Below are 13,963 nucleotides of genomic sequence, written 5' to 3'. Positions count from 1 at the left end.
CAGAGATGTAAATCCACTGCTCCCAAATGCCTTTGGTTAGAGAAGATAAGATCTTGTGATTTATTAGCTGCCTGCTAATTGCTAGACCATTTGCTTATCTATTTGTCCCAGTTTTCCTATTCCACTAGTCATGGAATTTTTCTTGCTTCTTACTTACCTTCCTCATTATCACAATATCATCATCATCATCATAATTATTATAAACTAGAGGCCCGGTGCACAAAATTCGTGCACAGGTAGGTAGGGTCCCTAGGCCTGGCCGGGGATCAGGGTGGATCAGGTTCCCCGCCTCCTGGCCTCCATGCCTCTTCCTTCCCTCAAAAGTACAGGTATTTCTGCAACAGCCTCAATACTCTTTGCTCTGCCATTAGGCTGACCAAATTTTTGTTTTTACATTTTTTAAGGCATGCTTCACTCCATGCTGTGTTATCCCAAATTTCAGGGGCTAGTGCCAAACTCTCCAAATGTTTCTTCTGAAGCTCTGCTGTACTTGGGAATTCCCAGGGATCCATCAAAAGGTTCCCAATCAATCCATGATTGGCCGATCCAGCCTATGGGGCTGAGATTTACAAGGCTGAATTTGAACTGTTTGCTTGCAAACCTAGCACCTTGCTCTATTGTATGGGTATATATTATTCTTAACCCTTAGGCTTTAGTCCAAACTGAGGCAATAGGAAAAGTGCCATTTTAATATTCTCTTGCAAACTGATATGGTCAGATGCCATGCTTTGCATAAGTTTAATGAACACACACAGTCTCTAATCACATCACTTCCCTAGCCCCATACAAAATAAACAAAATGCTGAGCATTCTTATATTAAAAAATCAGAATATTTTCTAAATTTGAACAGATTGGAGTTTCTTGGCTATAGACAGTATTAAATTAGTCAAACAATTCCTTCCTCAATCTTCTACAGAAAATGGGTGCCGGAAGCCAGTCCATCCTTGCTGCTTGACACAGTCGCTGCAGGAAAGAAACATCTGCACAGCATATGTTTCAATGGACCTGGCATATATAGCATACTGTTCTTAATATGTTTGCTCCCTTTAGCGCCATGTGTTTTAACCAAGGTCACCTCTCCGAGAAAGGTTGTTTCCCCAGGTGGGGATCTTTCCCTGAGGTTAGGGAGGGGATACAACCCCTTAATTAAGTGCCAGGCGGGTAGTTAAGCTACATAATCTTTACTCCCTGGAATGGAGATAAGAAACGCCCTAACCTTTGTAATAGAAATTGACAGGATTAAAATCGGCTGGTATAAATACGGATGTAACAAGACAATAAACATCAGATCCTCGTCAGATCCTAACCAGAACCTGGCTAGAGAGAGAACCTAGGGAGAGAACATGGCAAAAGATCCTGGACAGAACCTGGCTACAGAACTTGGCTGGAGAACCTGGATAGAACCTGGCAACCGAACCTGGCTGGAGAACCAGAACCTGGCTACAGAACTTGGTTGGAGATCCTGGCCAGAACTTTGCTGGAGGTCCTGACCAGAACTTCGCTGGAGATCCTGGAGGGAGAACCTCGCTATGCTGATCAACTGAACGCTGACCCCGTGCCATTCCTTCTTCGCCGACTCCGTCCACACCTTTGGGGACCCCTGGACCCGCTGGGGTTGGACCCCAGCAAATGGGAGGGCCCTTTATCTTCCTTTGTTTTTTAAAAACACCGCAGTCAGCTGTCATACACTTGAACGTTGACCAAACATTTAAATATTCAGTTGAAGTTTGTATGTTTTGTATAAAGCGCTCAGCAAAGTGCAAAGCCTTCTGACCACTTTCAAAATAATCCAAGCAAACAGCAATTGGGAATTCTACTTCTTTCCATTTACCCATAGTTCATCAGGACATAACGTGGGCTCCCAAGCATACTGGGAGGAAAATGGACAGCACTTCGATTGTTCCTGACTTTGATATGTGACTGTCAGGGTTGCAAATAATGTGCCTGCAAAAGAAAATTGCCTCCAGTGCACCTGAAGATGGAATTTTAAAAAATGTTCTTTCCTCCTTTCTTTTCTCTTTCCATTTACTTAGCATTACAAGATGCTACTGTTAAACACTTAAGGAGAAAAAAAATTGTTTATGGTGGCTCCACTGGAATGAGTCTGACCAAGAGCAAATAGGCAACATAGCAAGGAAGTGTTCCCAACATTTATTTATTAAAGCACCTATTGGGCACAAAGAACATAAAACATGGTGACTGCCTGCTAGAAACTTTTAATCTGGTTGTGAGGATAGGATATACGTGCACCCTAAGCTAAATTCAAAGTTTGTAATATTGAAGGCAGAGTCATCCCATACTGTGAACCTGTAAAAGGCAAAGCCACAGCCAAGGAACTGGTAGAAGCTATGGCGAGAAAGGTTTGGACTAAGTGTAAGTTTCTAACAGAGTTGACCAAAGGTGAGTTGGACCAAAGGCGAGTGGGGGTGGGGGTGGGGGTGAGTTTCTTGTCATCTGAGGTGTTTAAGGAGCGATCTGAATGAATACTTAGCAGGAGTGTTTGCAGAGGGCCTTATATTCTAGAGGACAGTCAAAATACTCATAAGACTTTACCTTGCTTCTATGATGCCTTGGTTCTGTGAGTCCTGAGGTCAGTGAGCATGCGTGGGCTCATGGAGTAACCAGGAAAGAATTTATTCAGGTTGAGGCATGAAAGGAGGAGCAGATGGGGGATTAAAGGTGGGCTGGAGAAGGGAACCTGGGCAGAGGGAATTCTGTGGAATTGATGAAAGGCCTTTTCTTGCCCATATACTCCAAGAAGAAATTACATTATTTTTAACCACATTCAGAGGAAGGCTACACAGGAGTTTAGAAACAATATCTTACAGAATGTTTTCTTTGCTGCCTGGAAATTTACAATAGCTGACCTGTATAGTCAAGGCTGAGGGAGGGACTAGGGAGTTTACCCAGTTCACTTAAACTCCGTGTTATGCTGAGTGCGTACTGTGTTGCAGGCATCAGGCATGGGGAGTGCAGAGGTGGAAAGAGACACAGTTGCTTCTCTTGAAAAGCTGATTGCTGAACAGAGGCATTTATTTATTTATTTATTTATTTATTTATGTATGTATGTATGTATATATGTATGTATTTATTTTTATTTATTTATTTATTTAATTTATTCTGCTCCAGTCAACAAAAGGGGGACTATTGAGGCCCCAGGGCCAGGGGTTCAGGTAGAGGGCCGCCCTGCAGGCTGGAGGAGGAGGCGGTGGAGGGGCCTTATTTAACCCTGTTCTAGCAGCACAGATGGTTGGTGTGGCTGCACTTCGTGGCAGTTGACAGCACAGGGGCCCAGCTGGGCGGGACACCTGCACAGATCATCTTGTCGCAGTCGTACTTCTGGGCGAACTGGCCGAGGGAGGGCTCACGATGCTTCCGCAGAGGAAGTGCCAAGTGCCAAAGGCGAATTCTTTCTGAATACTGTAGTCTGAATGTGCGTCCATCCTCCAGCTGTTTGCCCACAAAAACCAGACGCTGCTGGTCAGGCGGGAGGCCCTCCCTGTCTTGGAGTTTAGCTTTGGCATGGTCATTGGGGTCACTGGGCTCCACCTCCAGGGCGATGATCTTGCCAGTCAGGGTCTTCACAAAGAGCTGCCATTCTGTGTCTGCTGGGGATGCTGCTCCTCATTGAAGAGAAAGAGCTGAACAGAGACTTTTATTTTTCAATTTTTAAAAATTACTGTTGAAAGTATTACATATATCTCTCCTTTCTCCCCGATTGACCTCTTCTAGCCCGCCCCCACTTTCCACCCCAGGTCTTCACCACCCTATTGTCTAAGTCCATGGGTTATGCATACCTGCATACAATGAACAGAGACCTTTAAAAAGCTTATTCTGATGAAGATCTATATTTAATTTCCTCAACGTTTTATGATCACTTTAAGAGCTATATTTATGGAGTACCTTCTAAGTGCTAGATATGATGCTAGTCTCTTTCCAGTTCTCATGACAACCCTTCTGTGGATATATTTTATTATTTCTGTTTTCCAAGGAGGAAGCTGAAGCTCGGAAAAGACAAGTATATTGTCCAGCTCTTAGTTACTAATCGAAAATTCAAACAGCTTCTAAATTAATTGAATGGACCACGTGTTCTAGGTGCTGGACACACAGCATCTCATTGAATCCTCACACCACTAGAGAAGAGAGAGTCTACTGTTATCCCCATTTTATGGGCTGGAAAACAGAGGTTCAGTAAAATTAAACCAACTGCCCAGTCACAGTCCATGTTATGGACTGAATGTTTGTCCCCCCCCACCCCCAGATTGATATGTTGAAATCCTAACCCTAATGTGATGGTATTAAGAAGTGGGGGCCTCTGGGATGTGATTAAGCCATGATTGCTCCCTTGTTATTTTGTGCCCTGTGAAGATGCAAGTGCAGCTAGCCAACTATGAACCATCTTCCCAGCCTCCAGAACTATAAGAAACACAGTTCAGCTGTTTATAAGTCACCTAGCCTATGGTATTCTATTCTAGCAGCTTGAACTGACCATGATAGTTAGTGTAGACAGAGCAATGATTCAGTCTCTAACCATTAGGCAACTCTTCTCCTCCCCCCCGCCCCCCCCCGCCCCCCCCCGCCCCCCGTGCTTTTCAATCAACAGTTTCACTTTGGCTCTGCTTTTCTCCTCCCTTTAGTAAAAAACTGAGTGAATGAAAAAGCCAGTTTGAGCATTTTCTTGAAAGGCCAGGCGTGAACCTGACTGGAGGAGAAATTCCCATTAGAATTCTGAGGCTCAGCATACAGCAGCGGAACCAGGGCAGTAAAAGTGCCATGCTAATTAAGTAATTACTGTAACTCATAAATGAAACATGAGGTTGCCTTTCTAAGAGAATCCCTGGAATAAGTAGTGTTCATTTTGCCTGGGACCCTGGTTGATTAGTGCCTAAGAAATCCACCTTCTTCTACGGAGAAGTGATGGAGAAGCAAGGACTATTTCATCCATTATCTTTTCGGATCCTTACAAGGACCCTTTGGAGATATACGGGGAACATTTGGTGTGGAATTTTAGTGGTCAGTTAATCGGATCCCTCCTTTTGAATCCCGAATCATTTGAAAAATATACACAATAGTCAAGGATTCCAACTTCAGACGAAGTGAGAAACGGACCACTGGGGATGAGCTTTGGGAGTGGCATTTAACCCCCTTCCTGGCCAATCTCCTTAACACAGGTCCTGACTCCTTTCCAGGGGCTCTGCTAAAGCATGGGCCTAAGTTCCTCTTCCTCTTTCATCTGGTGCCTGAAAGCTTAGGTAGCTTTGCGGACTTCTTGGAACTTAATTTATAGCCAGCCAGTGAGTGGAGCTAAAGCTTCATGAGACAGCTGCTTGTCCTGCAGACCTGCTCAGGAATTCCGGCTTGAATGTCTTGCCTTGGTGTGTGTTCAGGTCCTTCCTCACCTTGTGGAAACAGTCTCACCGAAGAGCTTATCTCAGCCTGGTGGGGCGGAGGGTCACACTTCCAGACAGTCTACTTGTGTCACACCTAGCTACTCCTCTGCCCTGGCCCCTAGCATCCTGGAGCTAAATCCATGCAGCATTAGCAGAATTTTATTCAACTTCCCTACCCTGGAGGGAAATGGAACTGAAGGAATCCTTTAATTCTTTGGTGCAAAAAATGAGCCCACATAGGCATTTAACTCCTTAAACCAAACAGGTTGTTTAAGCCAGTGGTTGCAAACTTAAATGCCCACAGCGGTCAGGCAGGAAGCATTACTGGGAGAGGGGAGCTGGGTGCAGACAATAAGGACTGGCGGGGACTATGGCAGACTGAAGAGCACACTGTGCTTTCTCCGGGCGGGGCGGGGGGGGGGGGGGGAGGGCAACAGCTCCAGCTCCGGCCATTGTACCCAGGTAGGAATGCAAGTCCAGGGTCACCTGATTCTCTGATAGTTCAGGAGAAAGTAGAGCAGGATTTCTTGTGAAATGTCCTAGTTTTTAAAAACACTTTCTGGCCAAACAAACCACTTCTGTGGGCTGGATAGTGTGTGGACTGTCAGTTTGAGAACCCTGATTTAAGCTGTGAGAAACTGGCTCTGGCTACTTTTTTTTTTCCACTTCTCCTGGTCACTCTGTCCTATTCGACTTCAATGGAAGTGGCTGTTGATCAGGAGACCTTGTAGTTGGTCTGGGGAAGAAGCTATTTTGGAAATATTTGGACCTCTTTCAGTGAAACCTGAGCACAGCATTTGCTTGTTCATTCATTCATTCATTCGTTAAATAATTCAACAAATATTAAGGCACTATTTTGGACACATACCATACTCTAGGGGAGAAGGAGTGAACATGGCACAGTTCTCAAGAAACTAGAAGTCTTATGAGAGAGGTGAGTAAAATAGTGCTCTTAATGATTCTGTATGGTCAGGATTTGTAATGGCTGCCCAAGGCATATAGGCGAACATGGATGACAGAATTCTTCAATGCCTTTGGGAATCGGGAAAGAATTCTCAGATGAAACAGGGAGGCAAAGCAGAGATTCAATGGAGAGTGGATTGGATTTAAAATCCCTTGCATAACTGATCCCCTATGCTTATTTTTGTTAAAGCCATTATTTTATGCTACCTCCTCATGCACAATTGCTTCTGATATTTAAAAAAATAATTTTTATTTTAAGATAACCTTACAAGAAGTTGCAAAAATGATGACGATTTCCTGTGCACCTTTCACCCAGTAATGACAATATCTTACATAATCTTAGTTCTGTTAATTTATTTCTTACAGAGCTGTATTCATACTGCTGTTGTTCCTTACTCCTCTCACTTAACAGAATAGTCTACAGAACTTCCTTTATCATAAATTTATGGTAAACATGTACTTTAACATTTTGGTGTTCCATACTCTAAATACATTCCTTGCTGTTGGCCTGGCAATAGAATTCCAACCTATTGTAGAGGATGTTTCCACTGTTTTGTTATTATAGCATTGCTGGTGGGCATCTTTGTGCCTAAGGCAATGTCCATATTCAGGATTACTTCCTTAGGTTAGGTTACTGATGGTACAATTGCTTAATGGGTGAAAGGTTTTTGATTCGCATGTGTTGGTAGTTGCTGAAGGAGAGCTGCCTGAAATGAACTGGAGGGGCTGGTGCTCCAGAAGTTGAGGGTGGGACTCCAGGAATGACCTTGAACTGAAAAAGTGCCTTGGCAAGTGACTGCATCTGAAGTTTAGCAGAAGCCAGAGCAGCAGATCCCTACTGAGTCTCAATCTTGCTGCATCCCCTCATCTCCTGGCTGAGAAACCATAGAGCCCGAGGGCTTTGCTTCTCCTGAGGTGACTGCCTGCTCGGTTCCACTGCTGAGACTCGCCTCTAATCGGTGGTGCCCCAGCTCTGGGCTCTTTTTTCCTTCCCCGTTTCAGGCCATTTCACTGAAATCTGAGTAAATGATTGATCACTCTAAAGCAAAGAACAAATGGACTTGCTGGGCAATCAGCCTTCCTTCCAGCCAGTGTGCATTTGTGCACCCAGTGGTGGGTGCAATGCCATCAGCATATGATGGTTGGACTTTTCTGTGCTGTGACAGGCAGAATGATCCCAGTGGCTTGCCTGGGCTGCAGTTAAAGGCTGAACAGGAGCACTCTCTGGTAGGGATGGGATGTTTGGTCCATGAGCAAATGCTAAGCATACCCACGCAGGTGGAGTGGGGCCCATGGGAACAAGTGCCGAGGTGGGGGAAGACAAGCGTGAACTGAACTGGTGACTAATTCCTCCATCACAGGTTAGAGCCCGGCACTTACTTTTTTTCCATATTGCAAAACTATCATCTCTTACCCATGAATAGTCACTACCTGAAAATTGCCACCAGCATCACTACATTTGTTGAATACTTACTATTGTATGCGCCAGGCACTGTGATAGATGTTTTACACTCATGAGCTCAGTTAATCCTACATAGGTATTTATCTCTGTTTGGGGGATGAAGAACCTAAGCCTCAGAGAGGATTGTGGGCAGGAGGAGTGCCAGGGTTTGAATTCAGATCTACTGTGTTCTTGCCCTTGCGGTCCTAGGTCTGCTATTGTTGCATGAATACTCGTTTAAAAAAATTCAAGGTGTTTTCCATTAATAGGTGTTTACCAAAATCTGTGTTCCTCTCTTCTTCTGGAGCACACCAAGAGATGACATTCCCAGCCTCCCTTGCAGATAGATGTGGCCATGTGACTAAGTTCTACCCAATGGAAGATGAGCAGAAGGGATGTGCCTGTTTTTCAGGTGTTCTTGTCTTTGTAGCAGGTTGTAATGGAGATTTTCCCTGGGGTGACAGAACGCACATGGGACTGATGGCAGTCTCTGTTGGTGTAGTTCCCTAAATGACCGTGTGGAGCAGGACCTTACCCCTGTTCCCACTGACAAGCCATTCACCTGCCCATACTGTTACATAGACAACTCGTAAACTTCTTTTGTGTTTAGACATTTTTTTGTTCTATTACGCCAACACTTTTATCTTAAAAATTCAAGAAGACACAGCAGGTTTGTTTCAAGTACAGGTCAAAGGGGTTTGCAGATGGAGCAAGGCCTGCATACACGGCATGGGGTGGGTAACCCCCTTTGGGTGTGCTTAAAGGGGATTCCAGCATCTTGCAAGCCAAATGAACCCAAAGTTACAGAGAAAGTCAATAGAGGTTCCGTCCCTGTGTGCAGAGATTGGCCCCTCTTCTCTCTCTCTCTCTCTCTCTTTCTCTCTCTCTCTCTCTCTCCACATAAAATACTTTTCCTAAAATACTTTTACTAACAGTTAGATTTCTAATCCAATTTAGTGAATCATCAATCATCAACTTTATTTTGTGGTGGCTCAAACTGAGGTTGTATTAGGTAATGATAATCACAGGAGTCTACGTAATTCAGGGCTAGAGGGTCCCGAACTTCTTCAACCCTATGTTTTTTGAAAAACTCTCTGAGGGGTTGAAATGGAGTCAGGAGGTAATTGGTGTCTCTCTGAATCCTGTTGTTGCTATAATATCTCGTAGATTAAGAGTTCTATCCTTATGGGTGGCTTTAATAAGCTTATGGATTGAAATCAGAGTTGGGATGGTGACTTTCCTATGAGACAACTAGGCTTAAGACAGGTGCCTGGTTGGAATTCTTTCTGTATACCTTAGCAGAGGGCTAATAGTTAGGGGACTTCACACTATCTAAAGTATGTAGGAAATGGGAAAGAGACCATTTCTTCTTTTCTTTGTTCATGCTGGTTCTTTGATGTTCAAGATGGTGTTAGTGGGTGTAGTGATGGTGATGTGATAGATGATACAGTATGGACAAGACCAGAGGCCATGCAATGCTAATTAGATATGAAAATATTTGAAGTAGTAGTTTGAGAGCACAATGATAATTATGTAATTTTAGTTTTTAATGGCCATAATTATAATGTACCTGGTATTTCCAGGAATTTGCTTAATTGTCATGATCACTTCTAAGTATTCTTTGATAGCATCCCTCTTCCTCATGCCCTACAGATAGTTAGTTGTATATACTCGCATTATACCTAGTAAATCTATCTATTGTAACAATTATATTAAATTAATTACTCAATTAATTTATTGACTTGGAAAAAGTTTATTGAACGCCTACTCTGTGTCAGGCACTGCAGAGGACATCAGGGATAAAATGATGAATTTGATGCCAATAACTCACAGGCTGCCAGAGAAGACTTAAGTGAATCAACATTTGCAGAGTAGAGTGATTGGTGTTATGACTGAAGAATGCACAGGGTGGATTGAGGGTTAGTAGGACAGGCATCTACTAGTAAATCAGATTGCAGGTGGTGCCCAGGAAAGCCTGCTGAAAGTGCTGTTACCAGTATCAGTTGAAGTATGTCCATAAGGAGAATTGGGAGATGGCTGGGCAGAAGGGAGCTGTTCAGGCAGAAGTAATAGGCAAAGATATGGAGTTGAGAAAGAGTTAAGATGCATTTCAAAAGCTATTAAATAATTTTGTTGGAGATGACAGTAGGGAAAATATAGGCAACACATTGTAAATATTTTTGTGTCTGTCTTGCTAGTTTTTTTTTAGTTCAGAGATCATGCGTTATATATGTTTATATCCCCATATCTGGAATACCAAGGGTTTCAGCAAATTTTTGTTGAATGAATGAGAGTTGGCTGATTTGGAGTCACTGATGTCTGCTGGTCTCAATTCTAAAGGCTGTTGGTCTGATGTTCAACCCTGTAGGCCCTCAAGACAGGATGGGCATAGATTCCTCCAGCTATGAAACAGCTGGAAAGTTCTTTGCAAATGACAAAAAGGAACACTAAATATTTAATGCTTAAAAGTTAAATACTATTATAAAAGTAATTTAATATAAATGGCTTTCAGAAAATCCTTATCCATATTTCATGACTGCATTGGATGTCTGGATTCTAATGTTTGTGAGCAATTAATTTTAATGGTTATGTGTTCTCAATGTTCCTCTGTTTTTCTCCTTAGCAGACACCCCGGGTCCATCAGGAAAGTGAAGAGTTAGACGTCAGATGTCACTGTGGACAGAAAGGGACACAGAGCCCTGAGCAGAGGTCTCCAAGTGACAAGTTAATAGGCGTCCATGAGTTGCTAAGTGGTACATAAGCAGTGATGCTGTAAAACCCTGAAGTATGGTGTTGACTTGGTGAGTTGATGCCTTTATTCTATGGCCCCCTCCCCTCGAATAGTTTCAAAGAGTATGTGTTCTCTGTGATTCCATATTGCTTTCATTATATTCCCTTATAGCAATGATAACTGTGGTAACTCTCATTCATTGAGGATCACCTGTGTGCCCAAAGCCACACTGACACTGTTATAATTGATTACACCAACCATGGAAAATTGGAATTTTATACTTCATTTTTCAGATAGAGAAACTGAGGCTAAAAGAAGAAAGTCACTCAAGTTCATGCAGTGTTTGGTTGTTTTCTGTCTCTTTGGATTGTGAGTTCTGGATCAATAGAGATCTCATCATATTCTCCCCTATAATCCTAACAGCACAGGGAAGGGTAGAAGGGTACTCAGTAAATATTTGTTGACTGAATAAATAAATGAACACAAGAATCAGTACTATAAAATTATTATTATTGTAGTAAGCACTTGCCATCTCACAAAGACCTTTTAACAAAAATTCTCTTCTGGGATGGAAGGAATGGTTGATTTCCTGTAATGCAAAGGTCCTTAAAATTATAGTTATTCTCTTGGAGCTTCCCAAGGGGTCTTGAATGAAAAAGTGAGCCCTATGTCTTCCTCTCCTCTACCCTTCAGGTTTCATAATAGTGAAAGGTAGGAGTGGAGACAAGACATGCTGATTAAATTTCTTGATTTTTGATCTTTAACTCGGACCTAGGCTTATGCTCCTTTCATGCTGACAAGAGTCACTTTTTGGTCATATGGAAGCCCCAACTTTGGCTGCAATGCACTGTAGAATGGCATGATTTTCTAACACCTGCATTACATGTTGTGGGAAAAAATTCTTATCTTTGGTGTTCTATATCTACAACTTCTTTGCCTTGAATACATATATCATCGATTGCTGTATAATATATGCAAAGTCATGCAAATATAGTCAGTCCTCCTAAATGAGTCATGAGGGTTATACAGGCATCTTGCCCTTTGCAGTTTTCCACTGAGTGCCCGTGGTCACCTGATAGGAGAGATCAATGTGGCTCTTATGGGAGGTTTTGGCTGAATGACAGCGCACAACCCAAATTTCCAAAGTGTGTGTCATATCCCAGTGGGAGGCCATATCAGTCAGTTCAATGGACATTGACTGCTTAATTTGGGACAAGCTCTGAACTGGTTGCTGGGAGTCCTTGCTAAGATTTGAAGGCTCCTATGGTGAGATGGTCATGGCAGTTAGAGACCAAGGCAAGTAGGAACAGGATCAATGCTTTTTATAACTAATTAGAGGCCTGGTGCACAAAATCGTGCACTCAGGGGAGGGGACCCCTTAGCCTGGATTGCAAGAAGGCATAGGCCAGGCCAAGGAACCCCGCCAGTGCACGATCGGGGCTGGGGAGGGATGCAGGAGGGCTCCAAGGTGTGTCTGACCTGTCTAGCTCAGTCCCCATCAGCTGGACCCCAGCTGTAAGCTAACCTACCAGTTGGAGTGTCTGCCCCCTGGTAGTTAGTGCACATCATAGCGAGCGGTTGAGCAGCCTTAGCATATCATTAGCATATTACTCTTTGATTGATTGAATGGCTGACCAGACGGGGACACTTAGCATATTAGGCTTTTATTATATAGGATAATACTCCAGAAACAGTGTGGGTGATAGGAGGGCTGCTATTGGCAAAAAAATTCTTTACAGAGAGGAACCTAGAATTCAGAGAGGTTGAGTAACTCACTCTATATCACACAGCTAGTAAGGCAAAGGTATGGGATTAAAACCTTGGTTTCTCTAAGGGACAGTGTTACAATTTCTTAGTGATGAAAAGCATGGGCTGTGTGGAATCATAAGACCTGGGTGAGGACCCTGACCTCTCTTACTAGCTAGTGACCTTGGGCATGTTATATTACTTCTTTGGGCCAGAGGTTTTTTTGTTTTGTTTGTTTTGTTTTGTTTTCAGATTCAGAGGGTGGTTATAAGAGTGAAATGACATAATGTTGGTAAAATAATGATCACCTTGTTGGGTATCAACTGAGCACCAAATAAATGGTAGTTGTTAGAGTCTGCTGGAATGTATTTTTTTGTCAAAGTCTAACATAGGATTGAGAATTGGGGAGGGCCCACAGGGTCCTATAGGCTGTGATAAAATAGTTGGGTAGGACCTGTGGTTCTCAATCCATTAGCATCACTTGCGGAGATTTAAAAGCATAATGATCTCTGAACCCAGAGATTCTTATCTCTACAATATTATTATTTTTTAAAGCTACCAGTGATTCTAACTGTGCAACTAGATTGAGACTCAGTGGCCTGGGCAATCCTAGGAGACAGATGACTTCGATGGTGAAGCACTCCTACCTCTGTCTCAATGTTACTAGTTCCTAGCCAGTGGATCACTAGTGACTCACTGATCACGTGAGAGTGCTGACAGTGAAGGCAGGGTGCTAACTAACCCAGCAGCCATGCACTCTGCTCTGAAGGGACTCAGTCAAAGCGACATTGCTGAGGTCAGGTCCCAGGTTGACCTGTGGTGGTGAGAGATGACAAATCCAATACAGGTAAGGAGGGGACACCAAAGCAGTGGTGCCTATAGGACCAAAAGTTCATGTGCACAAACCCTGGTCTTCCTAGGCCTCATCTCAGCCTGCCCTTTTCAGGTAAATTTCTCCAGAACAGCAATTCCCAATCATTACATCATGGCATGCTTGCATGTCCTAATTGGTATGATTCATGTTTTGTTACTATAATGAAGAACACAGACTTGCAAATGGTTTATTTAAAAATGTAATAAAAACATGACAGGAAATGGGTTTATCACTACTTTTCTTGTTTGCCTTTGTAACCAGCCAAGGACAAGCACGAGCCATCATCTAACTGTAGCGGCCTCCTTACCTTCTTTCACATCTAGTCTTGCCCCTGTTTTCATTCTCCGCCCAGCAGTCAGAGTAATTTTCTTAACATGTAAATCACATTGTGTCATTCTCCAGCTTAAATCTGCAGGTGCCTTGCCATTGTACTAAAAATAAAATGCAAATCCCTTTCTGATCCTTAAGGCCCTGCATAAAATGAACACACCTTTCCACTCACATCTTTTTCTCTCCCCCTGCACCACTACTTTTGAGCTGTAGAAAGTACTGAGTTCTTTGCCATTTCTGGGATTTTGTGGTTTCTGTTTCTTGTGCCTAGAATTCCTGTATCCCAGCCCTTTACACATGGGCTCTTGAATGTTTCCTCATGGGAGAATGTTACCTCATTCATTCAACAAATATTTATTGAGTACCCCCTGACTACCCTTATACTCTTCACTGTGCTATTTGGATTATAGGGGAGAATATGATGAGACCTCTCTTGGGATCTGAGGAGCTAGAGCTCACAATCCAAAGAGACAAAAAAACAACCAAG

The 13,963-nt window shown here is 43.1% G+C and overlaps 1 pseudogene; it reads right to left on the bottom strand.

The window, feature by feature from the left end:
• Positions 1-3,235: 3,235 nt before the first annotated feature.
• On the bottom strand, positions 3,236-13,487 carry LOC139017683 (ubiquitin-ribosomal protein eL40 fusion protein-like; annotated as a pseudogene).
• Between the last annotated feature and the right edge of the window lie 476 nt (positions 13,488-13,963).

Source organism: Myotis yumanensis, unplaced genomic scaffold, assembly GCF_028538775.1.
Source record: "Myotis yumanensis isolate MYYU_CA2020_CCGP unplaced genomic scaffold, mMyoYum1.0.hap1 SCAF_10, whole genome shotgun sequence".
Lineage (NCBI taxonomy): Eukaryota > Metazoa > Chordata > Mammalia > Chiroptera > Vespertilionidae > Myotis > Myotis yumanensis.
The sequence above is the reverse complement of the archived record's forward strand: the minus strand, read 5'-3'. Positions and strand labels throughout refer to the sequence as shown.